This window comes from Haemorhous mexicanus, chromosome 5 (genome assembly GCF_027477595.1).
Source record: "Haemorhous mexicanus isolate bHaeMex1 chromosome 5, bHaeMex1.pri, whole genome shotgun sequence".
Lineage (NCBI taxonomy): Eukaryota > Metazoa > Chordata > Aves > Passeriformes > Fringillidae > Haemorhous > Haemorhous mexicanus.
Window position 1 is genome coordinate 34892452 of NC_082345.1, and position 16964 is coordinate 34909415.

The following is a 16964-nucleotide window of genomic DNA, read 5'->3' on the forward strand; positions in this document are numbered from 1 at the left end:
ATTTCTACCTAGGGAGTGGAAATGTGAAATTTCAAAGTAAAACGAAACAAAAATCAGAAGGGTGGTTATTTCATAGAATCATAACATTATTTGGGTTGGAAGGGACATTAGAGATCATCTTGTTCAACCCTCTGCCATGAGTAGGGATGCCTTTCATTGCACCAGGTAGCACAACGTTTGCAACCAGCTTGGCCTTGAACATTTCCAGGGATGGGGTATCCACAGATTCTCTGGGCAACCTATTCCAGTGTCTCACCACTATCACAGTAAAGAATTTCTTCCCAATATCTAATGGAAACCTACCTGCTTACAGTTTGAATCCATACCTCCTTATCGTGTCACTACATGACCTTGTAAAAGGTACCTCTGCAGTTCTCTGTAGGCTGCCCTTAGGTTCTGGAAAGTGCTACAGAGTCTCCCCAGAGCCTTCTCTTGCCCAGGATGAACAACCCCAATTCTTAGCCTGTCTTCAGACCAGAGCTGGATGAAGCACCCTAAGTGGGATCTCACAAGAGCAAAGGAGAAAAATCCCCTCCCTTTACCTGCTGGTCACCTCTTTTTGATGCAGCCCAGGATGTGGTTGGCTTTCTGGGCTATGATTGCATGTTGCCAGGTCAAGCTGAGCTTCTCATCTGCCACCCCCGACAAGTCCTTCTTTCTGTGGCTGGTCTTGACCTATTCTTTACCCAGCCTGTGTTTGTGCTTGGGATTGACCCAGCTTGGATGCAGGACCTTGCACACTTGGCCTTGTTCAGCTTGATGAGATTCACATGGTCCCAGCTCTCCAGTCTGTCAAGGCCCCTCTGGATGTCATTCCTTCCCTCCAGCATGTGCACTGCACCACAGAGCTTGGTGTCTCTTGGTCAGCTTCTCATCTGTCCAAGGGCAGTCAGAGCTCCATGAATTTCAGCCGGTCACTGACACAGAGCACAACATTCCCTCCTTGTTTCTCCTGCCAGACCTTCCTAAAGAGCCAGCATCATTCCATTCCAATGGTCCGGTCATAAAAGCCATCCCATCACATCTTTCTGGTGCCAATAAGGTCATAGCACACATCTCTAGCTACTCTTATTTCCCATGCTGCATGCACTTGCATGCAGGCATTTAAGTTGAGCTCTAGATGAAGATTATTTTCTGAATGAAGAGGCAGCAATTCCTTTGTGCTGCTCTCCTGCCCAAACTGTGATTCCTTTCCAGGCTCTGGGCATATCTTGCTGGCACTGGCATCAAACTGGTAAGGGTGGGGTGGGTTGAGGTTCCTCTCCCTCCACAACTTTAGTTTCAAGCCCTCTTCACCAGCTTGGCAAGCCTAGGGCCAAAGGTGATCTACTTCTCTGATGAATGTTGCCCATCAGCCCCTGGCAGCCCAGTGTTCTCAAGGTGGTGCTGTGGTATGAGTGGCTGAGCCCTGGCTGTGGCACAGGTCTTCTAGCATTGTTGGTTCACCACATTTGACTGTCCCTTTCACACCCTTGCCCTCTGACTGGGAGGACGGAGGACAACAGTCCCTGTACTCCCTTACTCTATTCCCAGAGCTCTGTAATCCTTCATTGATACTCAGAGCAATCCAGGCTGCATCCCTGGTGAAACAACAGTCCCCAACCTGGGCACAGCTTTTGCAGGCAGGTCTGCTGCCAGTCCCCAGCCCAGCGGAAGGGTTGAGACACTTCCTAAAATCTGAGGTCTGCAATGCACCCTTTCCTTTCAACAGCTCCATCTGAGGGCAGGCATTAGCCACCAGCAGGTAGGCAGTGCAGCCCTTCCAGCCAGAGCACGGCCTTAAGGGTCAGGTAGTGCCCTTGGCCTCTGCAGATGGTAACAGAAGGGTGCCCCTTTGCTGGGTTATGTGAGCTTCAGGCGTCTCCACACAGCCAGTGGAAAGCTTCTCCTTCAAAGAAATGTCCTTCCACACACACCACTGAGCCACGCCCCGTTTGTCTGCCCTGATCACACCGTTCCTGCTTTTCCAGCATTAGAGGAATATTGTGGTGAAAGGTAACAGACTCAGCCTGTATTATGTCTGGTTTGGGGTGGCATAGGCTAGTTCATCATATAAACCTAGACAGAGAACTTCAACAACTGTCATCTGGGCCAACATTGCTGAAATGAATGGACTTGCCTAATACAAAGTTCTCTGGATTCTGCATACATGAATAGTCTCACATATATATTTATAAACAATATAATTTCAGCAATTTCCAGGGAACAGTGTATACCCCAAATTCACGTTTCTGACTGACTTTATTATGTACTTTTACAAATTTGATGAAAGCAGATGAGTCAATTTAATTACCTGCTTCAGTTCCTTGAAGACTATTTCAAATATAAAACATAATTACCATTTGTTCATATAGAAATTTGCAGTATTTACTATCCATTTATGTTCATAAAAAGTACTGTATAATTAGAAAATTATTGTCTTTCTTTTCCTGCAAAAGAGCTTTTATCACTTCAAACTCTTAGACTATCTATTTATCTTCAGACTGTGCATTCAGCAGTTGTTTTACTGACTGACTTGTGTTCTATACATGTGTACATACATACGTACGTGCATACATACATACATACATACATACATACATACATACATGTTACTAACACATATTCAATGGTATGATAGTGACAGATTGAAATTCACAGTTTAGAGCTTCAAATTGCAACTTTAGACTGCTAAGTTAGGCTTTACATTCCTCTGCATGCTCAGAATCATTATTTTCTGCATATTTTCAGCTCTGTAAGGATATAAATAAATGCAATTTAGTAAACCAATATTTCAAAGTCATGTAATTTCTATTTCTGATTGCCTGATCTTTAGTTTGGAGAAAGATTGAGATCCATGCACCTAATCCAGCAAAGTACTAGTGTTAAGCAAATAGTAATTTGAATAATTTTGTGTGATTGCATTAAGTTTGCTTTGCAAAACTTTGGCAGTGGTGGGAGTACAAGGGTGGCTTCAGTGACAAACTGCGAGAAGCTTCCCCCCTGTTCAACAAAGCCTATTCCAGCTGTTTCCAGGTTTGCTACAAGGCATGGCTTCCAAGGCCTCTGGGATAACATTTAAGAAGGGAGAAAAAACTGCTAGGCAACAGCAGTTGGAGAGAGGAATGAGAATATGTGAGAGAAACAGCCCTGCAGATGCCAAGGTCAGGGAAGAAAGTGGGGGAGGAAGTGCTCCAGGTGCTGGAGCACAGGTTCCCCTGCAGCCCGTGGGATTGTCCATCGTAGTGGAGAAGACACTCCCCTGCAGCCCATGGAGGACCCTGCTAGAGAATAAGTGGATGCCTCCAAAGAAGGCAGTGTCTCCCTGGGGTGTCTGGATCAGGCATTTGTCAGGACCAGTGGCCCTGCGGAGAGAGGAACCTGTGCTGGTAGGACTTGGGACCCCATGGGGGACCCAAGCTGCAGCAGGCTGTTTCTGAAGGACTGCAACCTATGGGAGGTTGTGACCAAACTGGAGAAGTCTCCCATGTGGAGGAGTCTTCCCATGGGAGAGACTCCATGATGAAGCAGGGGAAGAATGAGAGAAGGAAGGACAAGCAGAGACAATGTGTGGCAAACTGCCTGCAATTCCCTGGCCCCTTGCACTGCTGGGACAGGAGACAGACCCAAATCAGGAGTGATGTTTGGCCTGGGAAGAAGGGAGGGTGGGAAGCAGGTGTTTTAATGTTTAGGTTCTACTTCTCATTACCCCACTAGGATTTGATTAATATGTTAATATTTTAATTAATAAATTAAATTAATTTCCATGAGTTGACTCTGGTCCACAACAGAAAGCTCTGCTTGTCTTTCTCCCAACCCAAGAGCCTTTGGCTGTGTTTTCTCTCCCCAGCTCAGCTGAGGATAAGAGGGATAGAGAAACTTTGGGGAGCTGGTGTCCAGCCAAGATCAGCACAACACAGTGTGGCGTATCTGAGCATTCTTATCTGAGCATTCCTCGTCAAATTTCTAGTATTCTTGTGACTGTTCATTCTGCTAAAAACAAACAAACAAACAAACAAAAGCGAACAAAAAAACCCCCAAAATTTATTAATTTCAATTTTCATCCCATGAAACTCTGGTTTTGTAAAAAAAAGATCTTTGGCAATGATGAGCATTTTCATTTACAGTGCAAGTCAAATATGCATTTTAGAACAGAAATCTCTAATCCAAAGGACTTTTTCTCTAAACTTACCTTATACTATCTCTTCCCTTCTCACCAGTTTAATTACCTTGAACATAAATGACTGTATTTTTCCAACAGTGGCATGCTCAAAATTATTACACACAGAGTATTTTTCTTTTCCTAGAGTTGTGCTGTTTATCCTTCTGGGTATTTTACTATGTCATTTAAAAGACATCTACACTATTTTGCCCTTTATAACTTCCAAAAAGAAATTGCTACTTGCTGTCTTTCTCAAGGCTCTATCTGACAACATAAACACAGTTCAAAACAAATACTACTAAATTTTCAATGTCTGTAATAGAATGATTTTTCCATATATTAAACCCATTAATTCTTCCTGAAAGGATTTGAAATGAATATAAGGGTTATATTATACTGCCTTTGTGATATAGTACTATTTAAAATGTAATAGTCTCACCTGAATTTTGTTATTGATGTTTGTTTCTTTTTGTTTTAAATTTAATAAGCAACACAGAATATATTATACTATGTCAAAATCTCAAACAAAACTGTCCATGACTGAAGTTATTATCTTCCAAAGAGAGGACTGCCAGTGTTTAAAGTACAAACATCAAGATTTTCTTCCTAATACTTAACAGATTCTAATATATAGTTAATATGCCTTACATCAAATATAGCATTTCAGACAGATGATTACAGACTGATTTTCTGACATTAGATTTGTAGCTGCTTTACATTGCTGGCTGATCAAGTCCAACGGGAATCCAGTTCCTAATTTTAATGGGAGCTGTGCATATGTTTTACAAACCTCCAGGTTTAGTTCAAGAAACCTTCACAAGAACCTCTAGCTACTTATGTCTGGGTAGTGTATTGCTTTTTTTGAATTATGAATTATATGCTTATATTTTTTGCTACATATATTTTTCAGGTTAAAAAAAGACTAGGATTCCAGGTAGTTTTCTATGATTCATCTGGAATTTAAGGGGATTTGCATGAATTTTTTGTTTAAAAAAAGCATAATTTTAAATTTTCAAAAATATTTACAGCAAGAATTTGGAATTTGCTGTTCTTGTCAGCTGAATCCACATGAGAATGGGAAAATGTAATCTTTGTGCATGCAAATGCAGGGTTTTGCCTATGGGATGACTACATGCATGTTTTGCTCTACTAGCTAATTGGTTGAAATTTTAAAATATTTGAAAACTCATGATGTTCAGTTCATTCCCCAACATCCATTTTTCAGGAGATAATAATTCTGGGTAAAGGGGAGTTATTTTTTCAAGAACAACACAGTGACTGTCTTGCTAGGATGCACTTAAAATAAAATGAAATAATAAATAAAGTGGTATTAGCTGTACAAGAAATTCAGTTTAATCTACAAATACAGTGTAATCCCATGTATTGAGGCAGGATAAATCGTATATTAACTATGGAAAAAGTCAAGCAGTCACTTGCTGTGGTTGTTCCACAATGTAAAACCATTCCACAATGCAAAAAGTTAGAGTGTACAAGATCCAAAAGTAACTGAGCCCTTTACCAGTGCATTCCTAGGAATAACAACTGCCAGCAACTCTGTCACAGATTATAGGGGGGGAGAGTTACTTAGGAAGTTATTTACTATTAGGAAGCAGTTGCTAATACCTTTCTATCTGTATTCAGAAGTTTTGCTTGGCACAGAGAGGGACCTTCTGATTTAGAGAGCTTTTGTCATTCATGACCTAGAAGTAATGGGGACTCCTTCTGTATTAGACTATAGCAACAGGAAAACACACATGGTAATTTTAATTCTTTTGCAAATTGCCACTGGTTGCATGAATGCAAACCTTATTTGCCCATTTTCCCCATTCTGATTTGATTTTTCTCCGTAAATTACACTAAATAATTGCCTATAATAGGTATTTTCAGCTCCACACAACATTTCATTATGTTCATGTCTGCAGTTTTTTGAGTTATTCAGTGGTCAGATCAGATTTTATTAAGAATGTCTTCCAGCATCAAATATCATGCTTTTTTATGTTATGTCAATTCTTATTTTGCTTGAGAACAGCTATATTTCAAGTTCTTGTTTTGAGTTCATGCATGCTTTAAACTGTAGATCAAATAGCTTCATATTTTATTTTGCTCAAGTGGTCACAAAATAGATGTACATACTATCTTGAAGAGGGATGTTGCTGCTTAAATCTAAGTTCACCAAGGTGATTAACCTTTTAGTAGTTTGTATATAGTAAATTGCCCTAACTTTTGCTCTTCTTTATGTATGACAAAAAAAGTAATGTGAATCAGAAGATGATTTTATGTAACATAGGAATGTCTTCATTAAAATATTTCCAACATTATCTGTATTTTTGTAATAATGAATTCTGAAAGCAGAGGAGTTCTATGAAAAAAAACCCTAAAACCTGCTATTTCTTTTCTGGTATTTTCATGTCAAACAGGGCCAGGTCAATCATAAACCCAGGACCATACTGCAGTCACACATTTCTAGAATAATAGATAAGCAATACAGTCTGGCTAAAGTTCACTAAACTGTTTTGGTATCCTTACAGCTGAGAGCTTGTAAGAGTTGTTATGAAACTGTTACTGATGATGACCTCAAGAAACATAGCCTGCATCTTAACATTTACTATTTTCAGGGTGGGTTGTATTTGCCATCTGGATGATTATTTTACTATGCAAAAAATTCAGTTCCCCCTTTCTTTAGGAAGGACTTAGCATTAACAAAAAGACCTTGAGTTGTTTTTCATTTCTCTTTATTTTGAAAAAGTGAAATTATACAAATGAATTTTAGCTCAAGTGTTCTTTAAAAATACTATTATTCCTTTCTGTCCAGAGTAGTCACTTATGCACTATTGCTGCCTTCAATATTCTTTTCCAAGACATATTTCATATATTTGGTTTTCATGTCTAAAATTACAGGCTGAGGATGTTTATAGTTAAGTCAATATTTGAGCTATGCAACGCAGGCATTTAGAGAAAGGCCAAGTCCTGTGCTTGAGTAACTGTTTCATTGCTGTAAATTCCTCAGTAAGTGTTGCACTCCTTCAGATATTGAAAAGTGATGCAGTGGTTCACATTTGTGCTATAAGCAAACTCAGTAGACTAAAAGAAGGAAAGAATATTTTCATCCATTTTCTAAGAGTAGTTCAATATCCCAATATTTCTGCATAAAAGCACAACAGTTAGTTGTGATTCTCTGTTAATTTTCCACAATTTAATAGTATTAGCTACCTTACTTCCATTTTCCTTTTTTAAACATAATATGGGGGTTTATCCACTATATATTGACTGATATTTATGTTGGTAAGTAATAATCTTACCATTTGTTTCAATATGTGCTTTGTTAATTAACATTTGTTTTTTTCTTCTGTTTAGACATTGACTCTCCCAAAATACTATTTTGACTCTCATCAGTACACACAGATTTAGACACCTTGGCTTGTTAATGCAGCTACTACACCATTGAGATAGACTTTGTAGCTATACTTTCAAACATTATCTCTGAGGCAAGTACATGATTTTGACAATTACAGATATATTAACAATGAAAATGGAAAATCACCAACTCATAAAGAGAATAAAGAAAGCCTATCTGTAGGATTTCATTGTGAGAGAGGTTAGGGGATTTGTTCCTTTCTTTCTTAAGAATCAAAAGAGTATGGAAATAGATACATTGGGAATGGACTTGCTGTGTTTGGATGTATCTTTTTCAATTTGACATTTCCCTGTTACACCACTAATATTTCTGGAATCCACCATGTTGGGACAGTGCTGCTCCGTGATCCCTGTGTCTGATTCAGTCAGGCAGGGTCAGAAATGACAAGTTGTGCCTGGAGGCTGAAGTCCCAGTGTGCTTTACCCAGAAGTCAGTAAGTTTGTTGGGCAGATGCTTGGCTCACAAGGCAGATAGCTGCCTTGTGCTTCCATGGTTTTTCTCCCAACACAAAATCTTCTATGAGTAAAAAGCACCATCATCACACAGTGCACTGTCTGTTACATCCCATAACATACCAGATAATTCCTGCCTTCTCTTTGCTGTGATCTGGGACCGCTTTTGTGAGGCCTGAGAAAGGAATGAATTTGAGTGTGGTTTAGCATTAAACAGGGTAAAAGTAAAGTAAGGGTTGAACTGGAGCCAACCACAGCATAAAACCCTTAAAACATAGATACAAAAGGCCAGCAGACAAAGGACATATGCAGAGATAGAAAGCAGAATATTCTGTTCCTTGTTGTGGGTGTGACAAACTCTCAGGCCATACTCACCAGTATCATATGGCAGCCCTGTATTTGGTTTTGGTTCAGAACAATAATTAGAAACAACTGGTATGCAGTGACAGTAATCATGCATTGCCAAGGAAGAAGGAAATTCATCATCTCCAGGATTCCTTAAATTGAGACAGGATGTTTTTATGCTCTAGTAAACCACAAGTTATTGGGCTTGACAGTATTCACTTACAATTTAAGGGAAGATGATATGTTCCACTACAGGAATTATTGGTGAAATTTTATGGCCTATGTTAGGCAAAGATCAGACCAGATGATCCTTATGTCTTAAAATCTGTCCTTAAAATTTACAGCTGCTTGAAAAACCCCTTGTAAGCAAAATAATGAAGAGATAGAGGAGGACTGAAACACCAATCTGAAATGTTTTCCTTATAATAAAGCACCATTGTTTCCAAGAACATAGGGCATTTCTGTCTGTTTGGAGCTTTTACGTCCCCAGACTTGTTCATAGACAGGGCCTAACTGAAAATTTCATCAACACAAAAAAAGCAGACAGTGAGTTCTCTGCTACTTTCTCTTCTGGCAGTTGAAAGAAATATTGCCTACACCTCCGCAGTGTGCATCACTCATGTCAAGCCATGTAGAGATTTACCTGCCTGTGCAATGACTGTGCAGACAAAGAAAGAGTGTCTTCTTACATATAAGAAACTACTTTCAGGACGACTGAGTCACTCAAAGTTGTGAAGTTTCTGTCAGAGCCAGGGAATAAATAGAACTAGGCATGAATCTATCATGCTACGAGTGTTAAGGCATTCCCTCCTATCCAGTTTTTGCCATTCTGTCTCACAGAAATGCTCATCATGGAGCTTTTTAAGAGAGGAAGAGAAGAAAAAAGGTTCTGGGGAACTAGACTGTCAGTCCTGGCACACAGTAAATCTTTTCTGCTTCCTCTTGCTGGAACTGTGATACTACACAGGGCTCGGAGAGTGGGAGTGTTCAGTGTGCTACTTTAAAACAGATAAGAAGAAGATGGGGAGAATGGACAAATGCAGAGGGAAAATAATTTACCATATGAAATAAGAGAAGGGAAGCAATTTCTGCCTCTTTTCTGAACCAGTGCAAAAGATAGAGAAGGCGAATACCAAAGCCAAAAGCTATTAGTTCTATCTCCTGCTTCAGCTTTTAGCTGTACACCTCAATGAATTGTAAATTTTCAAACTAGTGCAACTTTAATTTTTAATTCTCCTTTCACTATTTCTGTTTAGGTTTCAGACAGTTCTGCTGCTTTGTTTTATTTCATTAGGGTTAAAATCTGACCTGATTTAATCTATTTAAACTTTCTTTCATGTAATCATGGTGAAGCTGCTTTAACTTTTTCCTATAAAACTGTAGCTGCAAAGAGGACTTTGCATTTTTTCCTTTATGCATTCACTTTAAGTCATGAAGCACACAAACTGAAATGGTGCAATTATGTTTGACTTGAACTTCCAGTTACATAACTTAATAAATCCTCAGAAGTTGCCTGTAAGGTTATGGAATAAGAGGTACAGTACATGTACTTGCAGCAAATGTCAAAAACATGAGAACACACTGTCACAGTATTGACATATACCCTTTTATATCACAAAGTATTGATCTGCTCTCTTGAGCTTGCACAGAAAAAAAGAAACCTTGTGTCAGCAAGGGAAAATGGGTTCTTCATCTTTTTCATAATGTTTCCAGAAGTTTGTATACAGTGGATCCTTCAGATGACCTTGCCCCAGAAAACTGTAGGAAAAACATCCTTCTGTCCCTTCTTCCTTTCAGCTCTCTCTCCATCCCACACTGGTCATGACAGGAATAGGATCTAAGGTATTTCTCAGAAGAATAGCATGTGAAAACTTATCCCTGAATAAGAAAAGTGACAGATCAGAAAAAATAAAAGATATATCTGACCTAATATCTGGGTATAGTAAAATATTTAAAAAAGTAATATAGGATGAGAAATCTGGGGTGTTTGATTATCTCTAGTCACCAAAGCATAAAATTTTAACAACCCCAAAATCATGCTTCAAGATGCTTGATGGGACTGTGGACAATGCACATTAGCCAGTAAAAGGAAAAGATTAAGTATTGATCTCTCAATTTATTTTAACAGAAATATTCCTTCCTACATGGTATTCCTCACTCATGGTTTGCTAAGCATTTTGTGAGAATTATTTCACCAGCAGTTACTTAACTGGAACTCATTTAGCATCAATACCTGATCTCACTTTCTTTGTCTTATCTACTGATACTTCTAATACCTGTACTGGGAGAAAAGAGCATTCAGTTAAAAGAGTCAAAGTGAAGCAAAAGAAAGCAAAAGCTTTTCCATAAAAGTATAACTTTTTGAGCTCAAACAACAGGTGTTACCAGAGCCTGTCTTAAAATTATCTACAGAACTTCATTGGGACGGCAGGTCCAGGTGCACTGAACTGCAATTCATCATGGATTGTTCAGGTTTCACACATGAAGGACTCAATACAATGACACTTCAGTCTCAGAAAGTTCAGTATAATTGAGTTTACTCTGATTGACAAAAGTAAGATAAAGGATCTCATTTAAGGTGTGAAGTCACAATAAGTAGGAATGCTACTGTGAATTTTTCTGCTTTAGTTTCAGCAAAGATAACAACTAATAAAATTCATATAGTCCCATATGAGACATCCTCTAATTGCTGCACTCCATCAGTTGTAATGGAAATTGGATAATTTACTATACAACAAAATTGTTAGATTATTGGTGCAAGTGTGCTTTTTTGATAGCACCCTCTGGAAAGCAATTTTTTAAATAGCCTTTTATTAAATAAACTCTTTTGAAAACAGCCTGCTTTTCTGCAGAACTGTGGATCTCTGAATATACACACCCATGCTGAGAAGGAAATTACATGTGAAAGCAGAACATCTGCAATTTAAGCTCAATTTGTTACTTACAGAATAGCTATTTCATACAGATTTTTATGACTTTTCTCACTATTTAAATACACCTTTCCTTACCCAACTTGGCAAATGATACAATATTCTTGGCAAAAGAGAAGTGAAGACCAAAAGAACTGGGATTGCTGCTTTGATAGTCTGTCAAAGCATAGATGTACTTAGAAACTGTACCATGAAGCCTGCAAAAGCCATGAGACATTGGAAAAAAAAAGAAAGGTTTGCTCAGGAGTAGTCAGTGTGGAAACATGATTTAATCTCATGTAACTGGCAGGGAACTTGGTACACTTAGTTCTAAAATAGGAAGGACTGACATTTCAGCAAAGATTATATTGAATCTTCAAGAAATTTCAAGGTTGATACAGCAAATATGGTAATGATGAGATGCTATATGATGCCACAAGCACCAAGAAGCAATTTCTCTTCTATTCTCTGTGAAGGTATCATATTTTTATACAGGATGCAACATAATGCTCTCCCAGTTTAGGATGCAAGTGGTCCAGAGCAAGTAATTTATGAAATTGTGTAATTTGCAGGCCTCTGCTATGGACCTTTTACTAAAAATGGAAAATTCTGGTAGCTTCCCCCAAACACCCTTTTTTTTTTTTTTTTTTTTTTTAATAATGTGCTCCTTCTCTTTGCATATGCTGTTGGGGTTTTTTAATAAATCTCAGAAAATTTGCATGTGACTTAGAAGTGTAAAATTTTGCAGGAACATTGACAGTGAAGTAATTTGTAGCAAACTATTTCTGTCAGGGGAAAGAATTAAGGAGCATAAGGTATTTTATAAATACATCAAAGGAAGAAAGTGCTAGAGAGAAAACTGATCTGGGAATAACTATCCAAAACTAGTTATGGCAATGCAGATTTCTAAGAAAACAACATTTTACAAGGGTGAGAAGAAAAAATGGTAAGATACTTAAAAATACTCAGTCTTAAAATCTGCCTAGTCTCCTCAGCTGCTACTCACTTTAGATATATCAATCTCAACCCACAGAAGGAAATTTTTTAATAAGGAGGTACTGTGCAAAGCTTTATATTAGAAAATCTGGGTCAGTTGCAATCCAGGCATCCAACAGAGCAGGTCTCCTTTGAACTCTTTGAGAATGGATTTAGTACCACAAAGAAATGAGTAGAAATAAAGTTGCACCAGTGCTAAAATTCCCTCCTTACTCCACTAGGATTGGGTGAGGAGGAGAGGAAAGGGCTGTCTCAGCTAACAAGAGGGTGAAAAACTGTGTAATGTTGCTGGCAGTGCCAGTGACCAGGAGGAATAACACTCTCTGCTCTAGTTTCCTTCTAGAGCTCAAGCTGGCATTTCTCCATCTGTGGAGACTTGTACGTGCTCCATGGCTGATCATGGACCCCAGGTAAGCTGACCACTGAGTACTGATTACATGTGGAATAAAACAACCCTCAGATTTACAGCCAGCTGCTGTTTCCTCATGTGGAAGTCTCTGTTGCACAAAAATTCTCAGTGTTTACCAAATGTCGCTTTCCAAACACAATAGCAGAGGTTTTGCCAAGAGCACAGGGGTTATGCAACAGCCTCTCTACTCCATTTGTAGTTCTATACTGAAAAGAAGCTGTGGGTATTGAGGCAGGAAGAGCATGTAGGATTTACTTTTTCTGCCTTATGAAGCATCCATCATCTGGGGCATGGTCGGGAGTTTCCTGCTGTGGCAACAAATGACATAGAATCTGCCATTGCTTTCAAATATAATAGGTGCTCATGGCATCTGTTACCAACATAGCATCACATCTTGAAGCATTTTCAAATCAAAAGCAAGAGAGAAGGGCACTAACGTCAGAGTCATTGACACTTGTGACCGTGACTTGGGTCTATTAAGCAGTGACTAGGGATATGTTCTGAAAACTTCCCTTCTTATATGCCAGCTGAACAGAAAATCCATGTTCAAGTGTCTGCTGAGAGGGCTGAGGTCTTTTGCTGAGACCCATACTGGACCCACAGGAATGTGGGATAGATTCATAAGCATGGTTTTTAGGCACACAAAAATAATGTGTGGATATGTACTGGGGAGGATGAATAAGGAAAGGAAAAGGTAAAAATGTGAATGTCTGAATTTCATAGCACGCAGCAGCATTTTCATTACCTCTGACCATTTCAGTGACAGCTTTTAGGAAAGCGTAGCTCTTCTAATGGCTTTCATCTCGAGGCCTTACAATACTGTATGGAACATGTTAGTATTACTGTTTCCTAGGTAAAGCTAGGCAGAAGAAGAAAATGGAGTTGGCTAGGATCACTTAGTCATTCAGTCAGTGAGAGAATTGGAATTTTTAAAGGGAACACTTAGTTCTAGAAGAGTCTTCTTTTCATTATTCTCTGCCCATTCCCATTTAGATGAATGAAAAGATCCTCAGTAATAGTTAGTGCTGGGACCAGCTGTTTTTAACTCTGCCTTCTTTCAGGAGGATATTTTCCATCTAATCCAGAGAACACAGTAAATGGCAAATAGAACAACACCTTTTGGAGATTTCTGGGATTGTATAAAGTAGCAAACAATTACTTGTACAGAAACCCAGAATTTCAAAGCTAAAACTTCCTTTTTTTTAAATAGTAAAATTACTTTATCCATTTTTAGCAACAAACCTATGTTAAATGATAATTTATAGCCTTTATAAAGAAAAAATCTAGTGCTGTCTTTCCATTTTGTCAGTATGCAGATGCTGTATATGGAAAAAGATTTATGAATTTTTAAGTAAGATAATAAAAATAGTTCTTCAATCATTAACATTTGGTAGATTTAAATAGTTTCCTATTTTTTTCATATTTTTGTTATATCTGCATGGGGATTATGGAGGCATAACTTTTATTTTAAAATAAACAATTCAAGAAAAGCACTTCAAAACATGTAATTTTACTGAAAAATTAAGCATGCCAGGGTTAGATTCCTTTCACAAAATGAATTCACTTCCTTTGACTTCTTCCATTTATAATATGCAGGCACCAATCACATTGACATAATATTTTTCAGCAGGACCTTCCTATATGGAGTGCAGGTGAAGTTCTTACCACATAACGTACCCCTGTTTTAAGTATTGTTCTCTAGTCTTCCCTGTGTAGCCACCTGCTCCATGCATTGCACTCTATGCAGACAATTGGAAAACTTATTCATTCACTTTCCTTTCATTGTGGGAAGCATCCACAGAATCAAAGACACATAAGATTCACAAAAACTTACAAATTTTTTCTTTAAAGTCAGTCTTGGAAGAGGGGAAGCTGAAGCAGGAGTTTAGGGTCAAATATTTCTATTAGTATGGCATGTTAAACATGAATTCATCACTTGACTCACAGCAGTAATGTACAGCCCTCAACGATACAAAGCCAATGATACAAGGTACAAGTTCAAAATCCTGACCTCCAGTGATTTAATTTACATTTCAATGAGTCTCAGACATTAGGTTGTCAGGAGCAAAAATGGTCCAGCTGGAGGGGGAGGGAAGGAATGCAGCCTCAGCCCTGCAGCCACACGTGATGCACAGCACAGGGACAACATGGGATGGTCCTGTTTGTCAGAAAGACAGAAGACATATCAAGCTTCCAGCTATGGAATCTCTGTCTGTTTAGGAGTCAAGGAATGAAAGATCACTAATTGCCCCTGAAACATCTATTTCATCATCATGTCAGAACCCCAGATTTTCTTATCTTTCAGCCAATGGCTTAGATCATTTGCTTACGGTGAGCAACCCAAGGTTTTTAAAGTGAAAAAAAAAAGAATCTAACCAAGTCAAATCTATCAAAGCAACCCTATCAAATCTGTAGCTAATTTTGCGTTAGACATTACAGTGTAGTTAAAAAGAATTAGAAAAAGAATAGCAACGAAAAAAGTCACACTTGTTTGTCCACTGTGTCCCTAAAGCCAGGTCCTGGCTGTCTTCCAGTCAATCTTGCAGTAAAGGACCCAGTCCCTGCTGGTCCCTAGGTATTTTCTCCTTCCATAATCTTAGTGACATCCATTCTCTGATCTTTAATAGTGTTTATGCTCCCAGCTCCTTGCTGTTTTTCCTCTTTCTTATTCTGCTTTTTTCTGAAGTCTCCCTCACCCTCTATGATAGGGAAGAAGGCATGCAAGTTGGGAGCAAATAAATAATACACAATTCCCTTCAGTGTTGTCAGAACTTCTAAGAATAATCTGGATTGCTCTCTGAAATTTCAGTTCTCTGTACTTTTCCTGAGTTTTCCTGCTTGGTTTGCAAAAAGTCTCTTGTATTGTTTTTTACTGTTAGTCTCTGTTTAGTATACAATTCCTATTCCTCACCAGAAAAAGTTTAGGTGGCAGCAGGAATTGCACTGTCAAAAGGGAACAGTTTCCAAGATCTGCCACTGAATCTGGTATTTCACAGAAATAATGTTCTTTTTATCAAAGGAGTCAGGAGGAGAGTGAAAATTTTTTGAAGAAGAAATTGGGGGACATGAGTTCTCTGGTGTGGTTTCCTATTGATATGTGTATGGGGCACTCAAATTGAAATATTTAAATCCCTTATTTTAACCAATAGAATAAGAAACAGGTTTTAAGCTTACCAAAGCTAATGAAATATCTTCATGGGCAAATTGTGGAGGAGAGTGAGAAATTTTGCTAGTGGCTTTTATGGCCGTTTGCCCACAAGAGGAATGTACAATGAGTTTACGGAGCTCAGGGCTCTGCTCCAAGCTCCAGAGAAGGTGGTGCTGCAAAATCACAGGCTGTTCCAGCATTACAGTCCTTCCTCATGTCCTAGCTTCTCTCTTTTCCAGTTCTGCATCTTTTCCACTGATGGTTTCTTGTACCAGTCATTTTGTCCTGGCCATAATATTTTATCTCCAGCTCCTCAGGCTTGTCCTATTTTAAGGACATAAATTTCTTGATTCTCTCTCTCAGCTTTCCTTTGTGGTCCAAGATTACTTTGGCCACTGCCAGTCTGAGTGAGTTTTCTCTTCCAGACATTCCCAGCCCCACTCACATTCCCTGGCTTACCTGTTCCACTCTCCTTGCCAAGTCAGTCCTCTCTCTTGAAAAGAGCCAAATGGTTTTGTTTGGATTTTTCCAGAAGAATTCAGCCTGAGGCAGCTATGAAGCATATGGAATTTCAGTCTAAATGGTTAAAATCTGGCAAAGTTTTATGCAACATGAAAGAAGGGTTTTAATAACAAAGCAGCCCCACTAGCCAAATCTGTATAAATCCTAATCTGTTTCCCTTTGAAGTCAATGTCAAAAAACCCCAATGAGACCATTAATTTTAAAACTTTAATACAGTAATCAAGTAAGCACAGGCTTAAAGCGCTTTTTTGGATTGGACAGCAATTAAAAATGAGAATGTGCTTCAAGTTACTATGAACATGAATACATTATTTGCATTTACTACTTTCACTTCCGTTTTATGAATGCATCCAATGAAATCTGTAAACTTTCTCCTTGAAATTATTTGTTGAGTAACGTGGTCACAGGGGCTGGACTTCGAAGCTTGCAGAAAAAGAAGAAAATTGATAAACTGATGTTTGTGCATCATTTCTGTAAATGTTCCACAACAGCTCTTTGTTGTGGCTGCTTTGGGCAGCTGTATTTCAGTTTGTAAGCATTTTGAGCATGCGTTCAAAGTAGCACGGGAGAGAAGAGCGTGATCCATTCCTTTGTTTTCATTTATTATTCCAAAGAACATGAAGGACT